Source organism: Ornithodoros turicata, chromosome 1, assembly GCF_037126465.1.
Source record: "Ornithodoros turicata isolate Travis chromosome 1, ASM3712646v1, whole genome shotgun sequence".
In the NCBI taxonomy this organism is placed as follows: Eukaryota; Metazoa; Arthropoda; class Arachnida; order Ixodida; family Argasidae; genus Ornithodoros; species Ornithodoros turicata.
The window spans coordinates 121,196,657-121,210,021 of record NC_088201.1 but is presented as its reverse complement, the minus strand read 5'-3'; the positions used below and the strand labels follow the sequence as shown (position 1 = coordinate 121,210,021).

The following is a 13,365-nucleotide window of genomic DNA, read 5'->3' as shown; positions in this document are numbered from 1 at the left end:
ACATCCTTCCACGTCCTCCATCATCACCAGTTCCCGCGAAGGGTAAGACGAATGCTGAATAAAGTGATGGGTGCTTCACTGTAACAAGGTTAATATTGGTGCCTGGTACACATAATGTGAAAAATCTAAAGGGCGTCAGAGTAACCTGAAAGTCGTACTTGTAATTAAATTATTGATAGCGTGCAAATCATGCAATGTTTAGAAAAAACACAGTTCTCCAATGGTGCCAGTTATTGCATCGTACTCAACTCGGGAGAACTTGGAAAAACTGCCTTTTGCAGGCCTGCAATGCTAAAAATTTATGCACTAGACTACACAGGAACAAGTAACACTGTGCGTCCGGAAGAATGATTTAGTGCCAAACATTTACTGCAAGGTGCATTGATACAGAAATGTGGTGGATGTCTTATTACTGATATCATGTTTTGAGAGAGCCTGAACATATGGGCAATGTAATGTGGAATGTGAGTGGTGATTAAAGAGCCACAACACGCATTTGAAATCACAGAAAAGAGAGGTAAAATCTGTCGCCTGACTCTCAGCACTTGTGGCTCTTTGGAATCATGCTGCTGTTGCTGCTTATCTGAGAATCAGAAAAGTGAAATTAATAAAAAAGAACAAGACCCAAGCACTAAGTGATGCGTGTTCCGTTATCGTGGTTATGAGTCGAGTAGTCTTAACGTGATGTCTGTCATTCCAGGTTTCCCAAGAAAACTCAAGTCATTGGGCTGCGGTAACAGATCACTGCAAGGCCGGCCGCGAGTCTCCAACATCATACTAGACGGCTACGATGACCATGACGGTAAGGTTAGGATCATGAAGATGTCTTGTGTTTGGCCTTTTGAACCTGTTGCACATGGGAATATTTCCCTTCTAGCATGCATTTTTTCATATTTGTCTAATGGTGTGTAACATACATTTCTATCATTCTTAGAAGCGCCAGATGTTGATGACACAATGACATCTTCAAACAGCCAAAGGTCAACTGGTGATGTTTCCTTATCCAGCACTCCACCGTCTTCTTCACATTCCGCACAAGGTACCTGCGCTGAACCTATTGTATGTCGACGGTATGTATGACAGAATTATGTATTACTCCCATTTTAGGCTCCTCTATGCTGCCGTCTGGTGTCTATGATGTGGAACATGACCAGCTGTCTTCACGTGGTCTTCAGAGTGTGTGCAGTGGAATATTCTGATACAGACACTACATACTTTGACCTAGAGTATAAATATTTCTAACAAGCCACTAAACACATTACCAGGCGGATGTACACAACTACATTATGCAAGACGTGGCTCGCTACCAGTGACTGCTGACACTTCAAGACATTATCGTGTTTTACGGGATATCGTGTTGCACTGCGGCCCACTGTCGTTTTGCGGTACGCAGCGGTATATTCGGTACATTGCCGTGTTTTAAGCCATGTAGTAGTATATTTGGTACATTATCGTGTTTTACGGTACACAGCGGTATACCGTCGTACATTATCGTGTTTTACGCTGTATAGCAGCGTACACAGTACATTATCGCGTTCTACAGCATATAATGGTATATTTGGTACACTGCAGTGTTTTACGTCATATAGTAGTACGTTGGCTACATTACCGTGTTTTACGGCGTATAGCGGTATGTTTGGTACATTACTGTGTGTTACGGCATACAGCGGTGTATTTGGTACATTGACGTCTTTGGTGCGTTATCGTGTTTTACGATCTGTAGCGGATAGCGGGGTAGATTATGGTGTTTTACGGTGTAGTGTGGTGCACTTGGTACACTACCGTGTTTAACGGTATATAGTGGTGTATCTGGTACATTGCAGTGTTCTACACTAAACACATTACCAGGCGGATGTACACAACTACATTATGCAAGACGTGGCTTGCTACCAGTGACTGCTGACACTTCAGGTGACATAACAGAATACAGAACTGTACATATGTGATCGTATTTTGTGCATATACCTATGTAGAGCCGTATTCAGCATTCCAGAAAAGGATGCTGACCTTGCTCCGCTCTATAAGAAACGAAGTTGAAGATCATACGGCCCAATTGAATCGTATTTTGACCAAGTTAAGCAACTGCAAAAATACCGATGAACAGGAGAGCCTTTTTGAAGAGCCATTGAGTGACTTGGAGGACTCCCTTGATTTTGACAAGCAGCTGCGGGACAACAAGCAGAAGCAGGGTGAAATGGTTAGTGTTACGGCCTGCTTCGTGAGCTCGTTTATGGCAAATCTTACTTGAGAAAATGTCATTGAAGGCAGAAAGATTTCAATACGTATCAGCTTCCTAAAAACGCCCTCCCGTCTTGAATGCCACTATTCCAACCAGTTTTGCTATACCTGTTCAGCACAGAACTAAAGCTGTAACCGTCACTCGAGTGTCGTTCCTGTCTGATCGCATTGCTCAAAACACGTTCAAAACTAGTGCAGCTTTCAGACTTGACATAAACTGCCGCATAGCCGAACTTCCGTTGTTGGTAGTTCATCCCGCTGAGCCTAGTGCGTGAGGCAACTTGTCATGTAAGGTTTGAATTGTACGTACTGAGGCAGCCTTTGAGTTGTGGTTAGTGCAGCCAATGAATAGGGCTGTGAGTGCGTGGGAGCACAGGATGGTAGCCAGAAGAAATGAAATGAGGCTGTGTAATTTTCTTTGTCAGATAAGTGTAGAAAACAAGTCAGAGGCATGGAGTCGTGGAGTTCGCCTATTGGCTCAGCTGCACTTATATCGTATTTGGCATTCGGGGGTTGTCCAAACCAATTACACATGTACACTCGATTATTAGTGCTGGCACTGGCAGAATTGTATAACCGATTATTTTATACTATGCAGCGTGCGTTCCTTGGGAAGTTTGGCGGCCGTGACGTGGCAGACCAGGTGTCCAGAATTCTTTCACGTATGGTTACGAATGACTTGGCAACGGAGTTCAGCTGGTGTGGAGCCAGGGGAAAGCGACCCTTTAAAGACCTTGCCTTGGCCGATGTTCTATGTGGTAAGTAGAATTCCTTGGGCACACATAACACAGTGTTATATACAGGCGGGTCATTTTGTATGTATAGCTTAGAGACCTATAAAAGCACAGCCAGTGCTGCGTGCTCTGCACATAGCACGTTAACAGCATTATATTGTCACTATAAACTAGAACTCGTAGCTGCATTTAATCATGGAATATTTTGAAGTTTTACAACATTTCGTTCAGGCTTTCAACGACAGAGGCGTAAAACCACATAGCGAAACAACGGCATTAGTAAAGAGTAGATCTGTGGGGTAGTTGAAGCTTTCATCATCAGCTTGCACCATTGCTGCATCCCATTTAGGTTATCGTAGCCCAGTACCTATCAGCATGGGCGATAGCTTGAGAGGTGCTTCAACTGATCCCCCAGCGGAGCTGATGGCTATTGTTGTGCTTTTGTTGTCATTGTTTTTGCACCTTTTTGTTCTTGTAACCCTTCAATGGAATTCTGAGTCACTCTGTAGTTCACCACAATGTACCTGTGAACTTCAGAGTGAACAAATGAATGAGAGTCCATTCAATGATCCCCCGCATGTCCTCCCCAATCGTCCATTACCGTGCACGAAAAATATACAATTTGTCCCAATTAAAATACACAAAAGAAGAAGAAAAAAAAAGGACCGAGCACCCAATGCCAGTGAAACCCTGTTGTCCAAATCACGGTGCCGAACTCTGTCGTATTTTGCATTGTGAATTATGAATGGTTAAACAAAATGTACAGAAATTAAGCAATGCATTAACCAGTAAATATTTTTCAACCTTTAACTGAGGGCTGTACAGTCGAAGCGTACTCCATCCGCGCATGCCGGCTCTCACGTACATTTGTTGATTTCGTACTCTTTGTTTTGGCAGGGCAAAATGTGAGATGTACGTTGACAAAAACAAGTGGTTGGCGTTTGTCCACATGCTCTACCACTTTGCAATTTACACCTCAGACCCAAAATAAATGATTAAAAAGTTAGCAAACTATTTCTGCTTCATTAATTACTGGCCACAATAAAATACGGGTGAGCAGGGCACGGGACTCTGGACTATGTTCTAAAGGTTTCATTTGTGTAGAGAGCTCCATCATTTTGTAAAGGTCTGGTGTGTTTTGCCTGCGACACACTGTATGGAAGTCACTCGTTCGCCATTGTACGCTTAATGACCTTATGTGATAGCCTCGCCATCAGAAGTACTGCAATGTAATTGAGGTACAAGGAATGGTTTTCTTAACAAAGTGGAACTAAATTTTGATGTCTCAGCCACTACCCTTGGTTGAGGCCCATGCACGTGATGTGCGCTTCATGGCCACCTTACAGCCAGGTATTGCCTGGAGCGGAGTAACCTACCCTCTTCATACTATGTATATGTCTGCAACCTGATTTAGAGTACAATGCTACTGAATACATCCTGCTTGCCAAAATTTGAAGCTTCAAATGTCTATGTGAGAGTTCTGGTCTCTCTGATGTGCAAACGTGCCTTGTTGTACCTCTTTTTAACTTAGTTTCTAAAACCCGATTATTACTCAACATTTGCAGAGTCAGTGACGTCTTCACTGCCAAAAGAGAAGTGGAAGGCGACATTCAAGGACGTGGAGGATGCTGTCAAGTCATGGCTGCGACACGCAGAAGAAAGGAAGGAGCTGCAGGCACAGAGAGCATGCAAATAATTTTAGTCTAGGCATTGCTTAACTATTTAGAAATTTTGCAATCTCATTTGTCTCTTTTTGTTTCCCACTTCCATGTGTGTGTGCAAACCTAGTCAGGTGAGCCTAGTCAAACCTAGTCTAGTAGAGTGATGTGCAGGCAACTTTATCATATATCATTGCAGGAGGGTCAAATTTGTCTGTGTCCACTTCACAGGCTATGCAGAATTAGCGGCTACTTACGTACAGTACGATTGACGAATTTTTAACATTTACACCACTGATATTGTGATGAGTAAGCATCTGTGGCATCTTCAGTCTATTTCGACAACGAAAGAGGCATCATCGTTGGTGTCTACGTGGACGACATCCTTATTGCTGCGAAAAGTGAGGAAGAGATAAACACGTTCAAGGGAAGCATAGGGGCTGAATTCGAGGTCAAGGATCTCGGAGAAGCGCACCGTATTCTCTCTATGGGGATACGACGTCATGGTGATGGTCATGGTCATCACTTTCCAAACAACGCCGTGCCAAAAAAATATTCACATGCTTTGTTTCCGGCTTAGCAATAACATAACAGCTGTTCGCGTATGTACGATGCACAGAGGACTAAACGAAAGAAGCCAAGCGCCAAGCCAAGAGTTCATGCCAAGCCAAAGACAGATAAACCGAGAGCAGTGACGTCGGTGTGCTGTGCGCAGGGTTTGCCGACTGTCTGACGGGCGGGCGTGGGAACTAAAAAAAGTGTTTTCTAAAAAACTACAAACAGTTGGACCAAGATATTTCGCACACATATTCAGTGTTCGCTAATGAACACACAGCGCGAGTGTCGCTCGGTCCTGCGGCACTTCAAAATCGGCATATCTGACCTTTAAAAGGGAAAGGGAACCGGTACTAAAACGATTCTTCTGATCAATGATTTTGCTTCTCACCCTCGCCTTCCTCTACAGATGTCACTATAAGATATATAGCATTATTATCCGTTCAAGTTACCCAGGGAGATTACTTCGTTATCATTCGGCTCTGCGGAAGTGTCTGTGTTCCGCAATGGAATCACGCACCATCTGTGCTATGTGTGTTTTTTTTTTCTTAAATGCTTTATCGCAAATATTGACAGACTTCCAAAGTAGCACAATGTACTGAAAGTCGAGTGCAATAGGGGTGGACGGTATGTGTCTTATCAAAGTTATGCAGTATCACAACTCTGTTCAAGGCCGTCCACCTACCCGTCCACCCCCATTGCACTTGACTTTCAGTACATTGTGCTGCTTGGGTTTCCAATGACGTCGACCGAGAACACACAATCCCCTCCCCCCCAAGCGCCATCCCAAGCAGCACAATGTACTGAAAGTCGAGTGCAATAGGGGTGGACGGGTAGGTGGAAGGCCTTGAACAGACTCGTGAAACTGGACTACTCTGATAAGAAACATACCGACCAGCCCTATTGCACTCGACTTTCCATACATTGTGCTGCTTGGGATGCTACTGTCTGGTAAGCAAACAGCAGATAGCACCCACATAACACCCAGCAGGGTGCAATGCAGATCAGGGTTGCGGAGTTGCCACTCCGGAGTTGGAATGTTTCCGGAATCATTCCAGATTTATCAGAGCCTGGAATGGAATTGGAATGGAATTGCGGGAACTGTCCTGGGAATGGAATGGGGATGGAATTGGAATGGAATCGTCTGGGTGCTCCGGTGGTATTTTTTATTTCAACCCACTGGTTTCTGCCCACACGCCCTTTGCACACGCGCAGCGCACCTGCACATGGTCAAGAGCGTATAAACGGGGCTCCCTTTCTCCTTCATTTCTAAAATAATAATACATGGGAGCTCTCCGCGGTCACCACACGCAGCTTCAGCAGACGTTGAAACAGTATTTTGCACAGCTTCGCATATTATGACAGCACAGCGAAGTTGGTTATCTTATCTTATCAGGCACCTCTTTCCAGCACCCCATGTTTGTGAATCTGAGCACACGATATCCCTGATCAGCAAGATTGCTCACATGTCCTAATTAAAATTAAAAAAAAAGATTATCATCACAGTTAGTAGTGTATCGATGTTGTTATGAAGTTAGGATCCTTCCCGAAACTTCTCTTTGTGCTTTTTCCGTGCTGGATAATGCCAAACTCTTCTAACACTGCTGGGCTAGCCAGTACAGTTACCTTTTCCTTTCTCTCTTTTTTATTGATGAAATTGGAACTGGTGGCCCCATTCCGCAACCCTGATGCAGATAGCACCCACATCACTATGCCGTGCGGAGTAATCACAAAGCAACACAGACAAACATAAACTGGTTGGGTTGCCAAACTCCTTTTATTGAAGAGGTGAAGCAGCAGATGTTCTTCCGCAATCAGCCAACTTCGCACAATTTAGATGACATGGGAACTGAATTAATTTCCTTCTGTACCTAGCAGAGAAGGAAGTGGTAAATATCAGTGCGGCTGTCAATTGAGGGTATCCATCACCACTAAGGGCACGCGACCAAGGGTTATGTATCTCTGAATAGTTCAAGAACTTGCAACACCCCATGTTCACTAGGGCATCATCATCTTCGTGTGTGTGGATTCAAATAATGATTGCTTTCAGTTTTGCTGTCTACCATTTTAATGCGATATCGTTAGAACCCCCAAGTTGCAAAATCATGACCGTCTAATGGATGTGTGAAGCCTCAGAGAAAACCTCCCTCCTCCCTTCCTCCTCCCATACCCGCGTGCTGCGCATGCGCACTGGTAAAGTGAAGACCTCTCTCCACAACGTAACTACGCTGCAACGTAAACAGCGCAGAGACGGGACACGAAGAAGAAACAAACCTCCCTCCAGTAGCGGGGCGAGGGGGCAACTCGCCGGCGAGGAAGAAGGCTTGCGCCGCTGTTGTGGCTGTGTAGTTAGTAGAGGTTAGTAAGAGTTAATGATAGTTAGGGGTGGATAGAAGTGGATAGGGGTGGATAGTGCTGAATAGTAGTATTGGGTGGGTGTTGACTCCGCTGTGCGCAAGAAAATAAGTACATAAGAGAATACGTCTAATCCATGCTAACGCATTTCTGGTGCATTAATTAAATTAACTGTCCTTCATTTTTTTAGCGAAGAGATATACTTAAGACATTAATTGATGAATTTGAGATAACTAGTCGTCCACTAGATCCATGCTCTTTGCCACAGGATGTCCACTTTGCAGAGTAACCCGCCCGCAAAAATCACACCAGTGCTGCTCTACACAGCTCTTTTTAAATCTTTGAAGCGTAAGAGAAAACACCCTGTATTTCCCACAAGTACATCTATGGTCCGTGAACGTATTAATACTCGTCTGCTTTACGGCATCCTTGGCATGTTTTATGGCGCAAGTGCCCGAAATTTCCCCGCATTACCTTTCTTTGCTTTCAATGTCCATTCAGCTTGAATGTGCCGCAAAGTATCCCGAGATATCAAACCGGATGCGACGAGGAGTACACAGACATGACTGGGGGGACCTCTCTTAGCAACAAATAGCGATATCTTATGCATGTGTAACGGCACAGTTTGTATCGTCGAACCCTATCCGTCTGGGAACACGGGGAAGCGTGCTGTGCACCATGCAAACCACCAAACTCCGCGTTCCATTTTGCTCTTTCTGTCACTCCCACTTCCCTGTATCGTCGTGCAAGTTCCCCAGTTCTTTTTTGTCTTTTCTACCGCCAAGGTTTTGGTAATATTTTCGTATGAGATACACCGCGAATATTTAGAGAGGAAATAACGAGGGCGGCCAATTGTCTTCAAGGCTCAAGCACCTCCTGATTGTAGAACATAAATGCCTTGCGGCGGAACTACGGCTTAAAGTGTGCGTGTGGATAGTTGCTTTGGGACAGATGTTGTGGTGTTGTAAGTCTTATGTTATTGGTGTTACGTGTGAAAACGTTACGTCTCTTATTTGCTTTCATTGGCATTAAAATCACAGATGATCACATCTCTGTCGTTTCATAAGGAATTCACTCCACCTCTTTCTTTGTCCAATCGAGTACAGCTCCAAGTGCAATGCACAGCTGAGTGCTCTAGATTCTGCTCACCATTGTTCTGCGGGTTTTCAGCAAGGACCTGTACGACCGTTTTGGTAGTAGCAGACTGTCCGTGCTGGCTTGCTCAAACTCTGAGCGGACCGCTTCGCTGCTGCCGAAAAAAAAAAAAAAAAGAAGAAAGAAAGAAGCAAACGTAAGTTATCATAGGGCAGACATGATTGAAGAATAATTTGTAGTACTGGTAGAAGAATACTTTGTGGTACTTTGTAGTGCTTAGTGTAAAGCAAAAGTATTTTTATTAATTTTGTTTCAAACTATGATAAGTGTCAGATGGCAATAAGTTATGGTTTCGTGTAAGAGTAATGCTCTAATAGGGATAGCCAAATGGCCGACTTTTAGGCTAACGGGTTGGGAACTATGCTTTAGCTGGGCAAACAAAGGTCATCGCCTCCGGCGACGCGGTGGGTTAGTCGGAAGTTAGTTAGTTGACTGCACGCCATTCTTCACAAACGTGCGCTGAAAATTTGGTATAAAGTGCATAGTTCGGACATTTGCCACAACATACACGTGTCCAGGCAACATGTGCCACGTTGTGTCCCATGCCGACACAGAACCAACGAATTTATAGGCGGTGAGAATGAGATAATATGTGGGGATTTTGAAAAAAAAAACTTCATTGTAATTTCGCTTTAGCGCTGTAGTGAATGAATTACCTTCAGCACCATTCAAGAAAGACAATACTTGAGAGTGGATGACCGTATTACACGCGTCGCAGGTCTACGGTACGCAAACTGAGCCATGTAGCAGCCTTTCCGCCAGAGAACTCGAATGTTCTCAAGCAACACAATGAAGCGGAAATTTTAGTTCTTAGGTAATGATGCCTTCTCACTGCAGGGCTAAGGTGAACACCACGTAATGCACGAGAAAATATGTATTTCTTTTTTGACCGTCTGTCCGCATGCAGAGAACGCACGAATAATATTTTGTGCGCAGTCAGTACATGGATGGTGCTACCGATTTTCACTCGGTCACACAGCAAGACTTCGACTGAGTTTGAATACAGCGTGAGAACGGTACTCTGCAGAAGAGCCACTAGGCTGTGAAAGTATCAGGAAAGATGTTCATATTGGAGCACCCGTCGACCTGTATCAATTTGTGTTGTGACTGCACTGAGCCGCTAGGACATATCTAATTTGGTCCAATATTGACAACATTGTTGTTACTTTTGGGATCGTTACACTTACTTATAGGAATTTTGACATGTCGCCCCAAGCTACGCCATCTAAATGTAGAAGTCGGTTATTTGAATCGATTTGAACCACTATCGTAGGTTTGACAGCAAAAGGGGCAGTAGACATGTAGACAGTCTATACACGTCTAATGCGGAAATTCGATCGGCTGCGACACTGTTCCGGGCATGTCTGTCAGTGAGGCAGTCGCGGGAGAAGCCAAGTACTCAGAACTTAGCTTAGTACTTAGCTCTGTTCAAAGCTTTGTACCTTACCGAGTACGACACGTGTCAAAATGTTATCTTTTCGTCCGCATTCGGACGTGCAGTGTAATGCGTGCATCATGTAATGATTCCGAAATATCGAATGTTATGACGCCATTAAATCGAACATGAGTGGAGTGTTGATAGCGCTGGCACCGAATTGTCTACGAGTGCAACGTAGCATTTGGGGTTACCTCACGTTCTCAGTACGCAGAGCTAGATCGGCAGTTGTGAGTTCTGCTGATTCATCTCCAGCTCAGCTCCTCGTATGTTCACTCATGCCCAGCTCATTCACCGCAACGAGCATGAGTGGGCATACACATGGGTGTCTTACCGTGCTATAAGGGCTTAAGGCTTTCTCTGACACGAACCAAGCACGATCATGAAGATCTCTCATCGCAGCAGCCGAGTAAATAAGTGACATTTCAAAAAATTACATTATTGTTTCCGTTGTGTGATAATTTCGAGCTTAACTTTACATTGCAACTTTGAGCAATGTCGCTGATGTGGTAGTGTTAGCTTCGATAGGTGCTTCTGCCTTACCTTTTTTAAAATACGGAACATGGGTCACGGGCATTGGAGCGGCGGAAGCAAACTCAATCGCAACGCCTGCACAGAAGTGAGCAGAGTGAGCATTTGACCAACTTAAACGAGACGGCAACTCACATGAAACGATCAGGAACAGAATAAGTAAGGTTGTCTTCATGGTGAATTCACGATCTGCCATAAAAATGCTACGTGAGAAAGATTTGATAGGTTATATGTACACTCTAACAACAGAGCCTCATAGCATAGCGCGCTCTAGTCAACCATGATCCCGAATGACAACGTTCTCTCCATTGATTTGATGAAAACAGGGGGCGTATACGCGGTTTTCGTGGCAATTATGAACGGCATAATGCCCCAAAAATGGCACGGACCCTTCGAAGTTCACCTCTTGTTGTGTCAAAGCCCGCAATACCATGCCTGTCACCACTCTGGCTCATACATCGCTGATGGTAGCGGATCTATCATCCCACCAGTGAGGACAATGTCGTCCCCTCATTATCCGATTCAACAGCGCGTTGGTTTTCTACCTCGTTAAACCGCGCACTATCTGAAAATGAAGAAAGCCGTCTGACCTTGGCCTCCAAAGTAGGACCACTCCAGTGGCGTCTCAGTCCAACTCGCAAGCGCTTTTATAAAGTGTGTTAGTGATGACGGAGCCAATGCTTATCCTCGCTCAAATGAATACTTTTCTGGAGAGGGTAGCATCAATTATGCTGTGAATACGCCTAAATACCTTAATAACAAACGAAAACTCATGCAGCTACAGGAGTGATTCCATAGTAATATTTGTGGACGTGTTCTTTGTTTTGATACTTGGCTTGTATCTGATGTGATTATGGGGAATTCCGGTAGTCCAGGGGCCCGATCCTCAACTTGTCGTTATCCCATAACGCGCGTTACATGCATCCTTTGGGCCGTGATTCGCTACGAGGTGTCGCGCGAGCCTATCAAATTGGCTTTGGAGCGCCCGAACTTTAAATTTAACGATAACAATCGCTATGTGAAAGTTGAAGATCGGGGCCGACAAGGGAGGACGAACGAAACGCGACCCACGTTGGATGGCAGAGGCCGTGTGACATGCACGCTCGAGCCAGTGCTTTTTCTGCACTACAATGACCAGCGGAATTCGCTATAAGGGTATGCTTCATTCACATAACTATGCGATTCAGCAAAAGGTGATCTAGTGGAGACACACATCCGCAAGACGGTAAACCGAGATGTGACATCCATGAATGGAGTTACATTAGCAGTCATGCTAGATTTACAGGGGAAATAAAGGATGGTAAAGTGGCGCTATCTTAAGGTCTCGTTGGACAAATTGTTTTACAATACACAATGTACAAAGATCATCCGCCTCGATTGACTTTGACAGCATTAATGGAGCATTCGAGCTTTCGGAGCGTTAACGCTAGTAAGTATGAAGCTCAACATACTTTTGCTAGTAGATGGAAGCAATCGGAACGAAGACTCACACTCTGCAATCTGTCAAAAGGCTCTCTGCGCAGAAACACCGAGCCTCTCTCACTTCGAGATAAGAGGAGGCTTCCGTTCAACTTCAGAACCCGGGGGAGTGGTCTCGTATTTGACGTGGCGTCAGCGATTGAATTTCGGATCTCGCGGACATATCTGGTTGGCGGATAAATATCGTAGAGGTGAATAAAAAAAAGAAAAAGAGAGGAGACAGCACGACGACAATCGACAATAAACTTCTCGAAACAGCTTTACTGGTCTTCTGTAGAATGAGAGGAAAAACGAAATACCAGTTATGATATTGCGCTAAGAACTGCCTGATTTGTCTCTAACGTCATGCATCTTTTCGGCACTTTCGTGATGATACCAATTGCATGGCTGAGGCTGCGTCGGTCTTGGTCACTGGTCGAATAGATCGTGAATGTTAGAGCTGGAGCTGGCTAGAGTTCTAACTTTTCATCACTACACGCCGGGTATAGGGTGCAGCAACAATGAACACCATTCTCATTTTGTATAACTTCTGCTTTGGAAAGCAACTCCTTCCATGACAACGTGCAGGAATGATGTCAGTTTCTTCTGAAGTCATCAACACAGAGTGAAAGACAGACAACCCGATCACTAGGAGCGATCTCTAAACGCATGCACGATTAGTGGACAGTTACCAGTCTGTCCCCCAAAAGAGAATGACGAGCTTGCAATTAAATGAACTGGGTTCGCGCTTCCGGATACTCTTTACACGGCATAAAAATCCATAAAAAGAACTAACACAAAAATAATGCAAAATTTCATATCTACATATGCGACTCCTTTTAATCCGACACGCTGTCCTGATGACGAGCACTTCAAATCTCGTTTTGCGTACAGCGGTGTTGCACCTTAAAAAAACATTAGAAATACACCACGATGATGACATAGGATATTTCGGCACCCGAGTACGGTAGATTCCGTGGCATGTGAAACATTAGATTAAGTATTGATAACTAAGTAAGATCACTGAAATTGTTCGCGGAAGCTGTTTGCGGAACAGTTCAGGATTACAGAGGTGGCTGTGAAACAAAATAAATCAAGAAAAAAGAGGAGCATGAAGATACGCAAGAAAATGCATAGCATTCACCACAGAGATATCAACATAACACAAAAACACATCACGCGACCTGTGTAAGACGCACTGTAAGAGTGACGGGGACACATGGGGGGCACAATTATTTCTTTTATT

General features: G+C 44.4%; 1 long non-coding RNA gene across 1 annotated transcript; it reads right to left on the bottom strand.

Moving 5' to 3' along the window:
• Positions 1-6,943: 6,943 nt before the first annotated feature.
• Positions 6,944-12,202, bottom strand: LOC135368506 (uncharacterized). Its single transcript, XR_010414803.1, has 5 exons — positions 12,113-12,202; positions 10,797-10,864; positions 10,674-10,739; positions 8,690-8,789; positions 6,944-7,056 (listed from the first exon to the last, which is right to left on the bottom strand). It is a non-coding gene; the product is annotated as an uncharacterized LOC135368506 (long non-coding RNA).
• Positions 12,203-13,365: the final 1,163 nt, after the last annotated feature.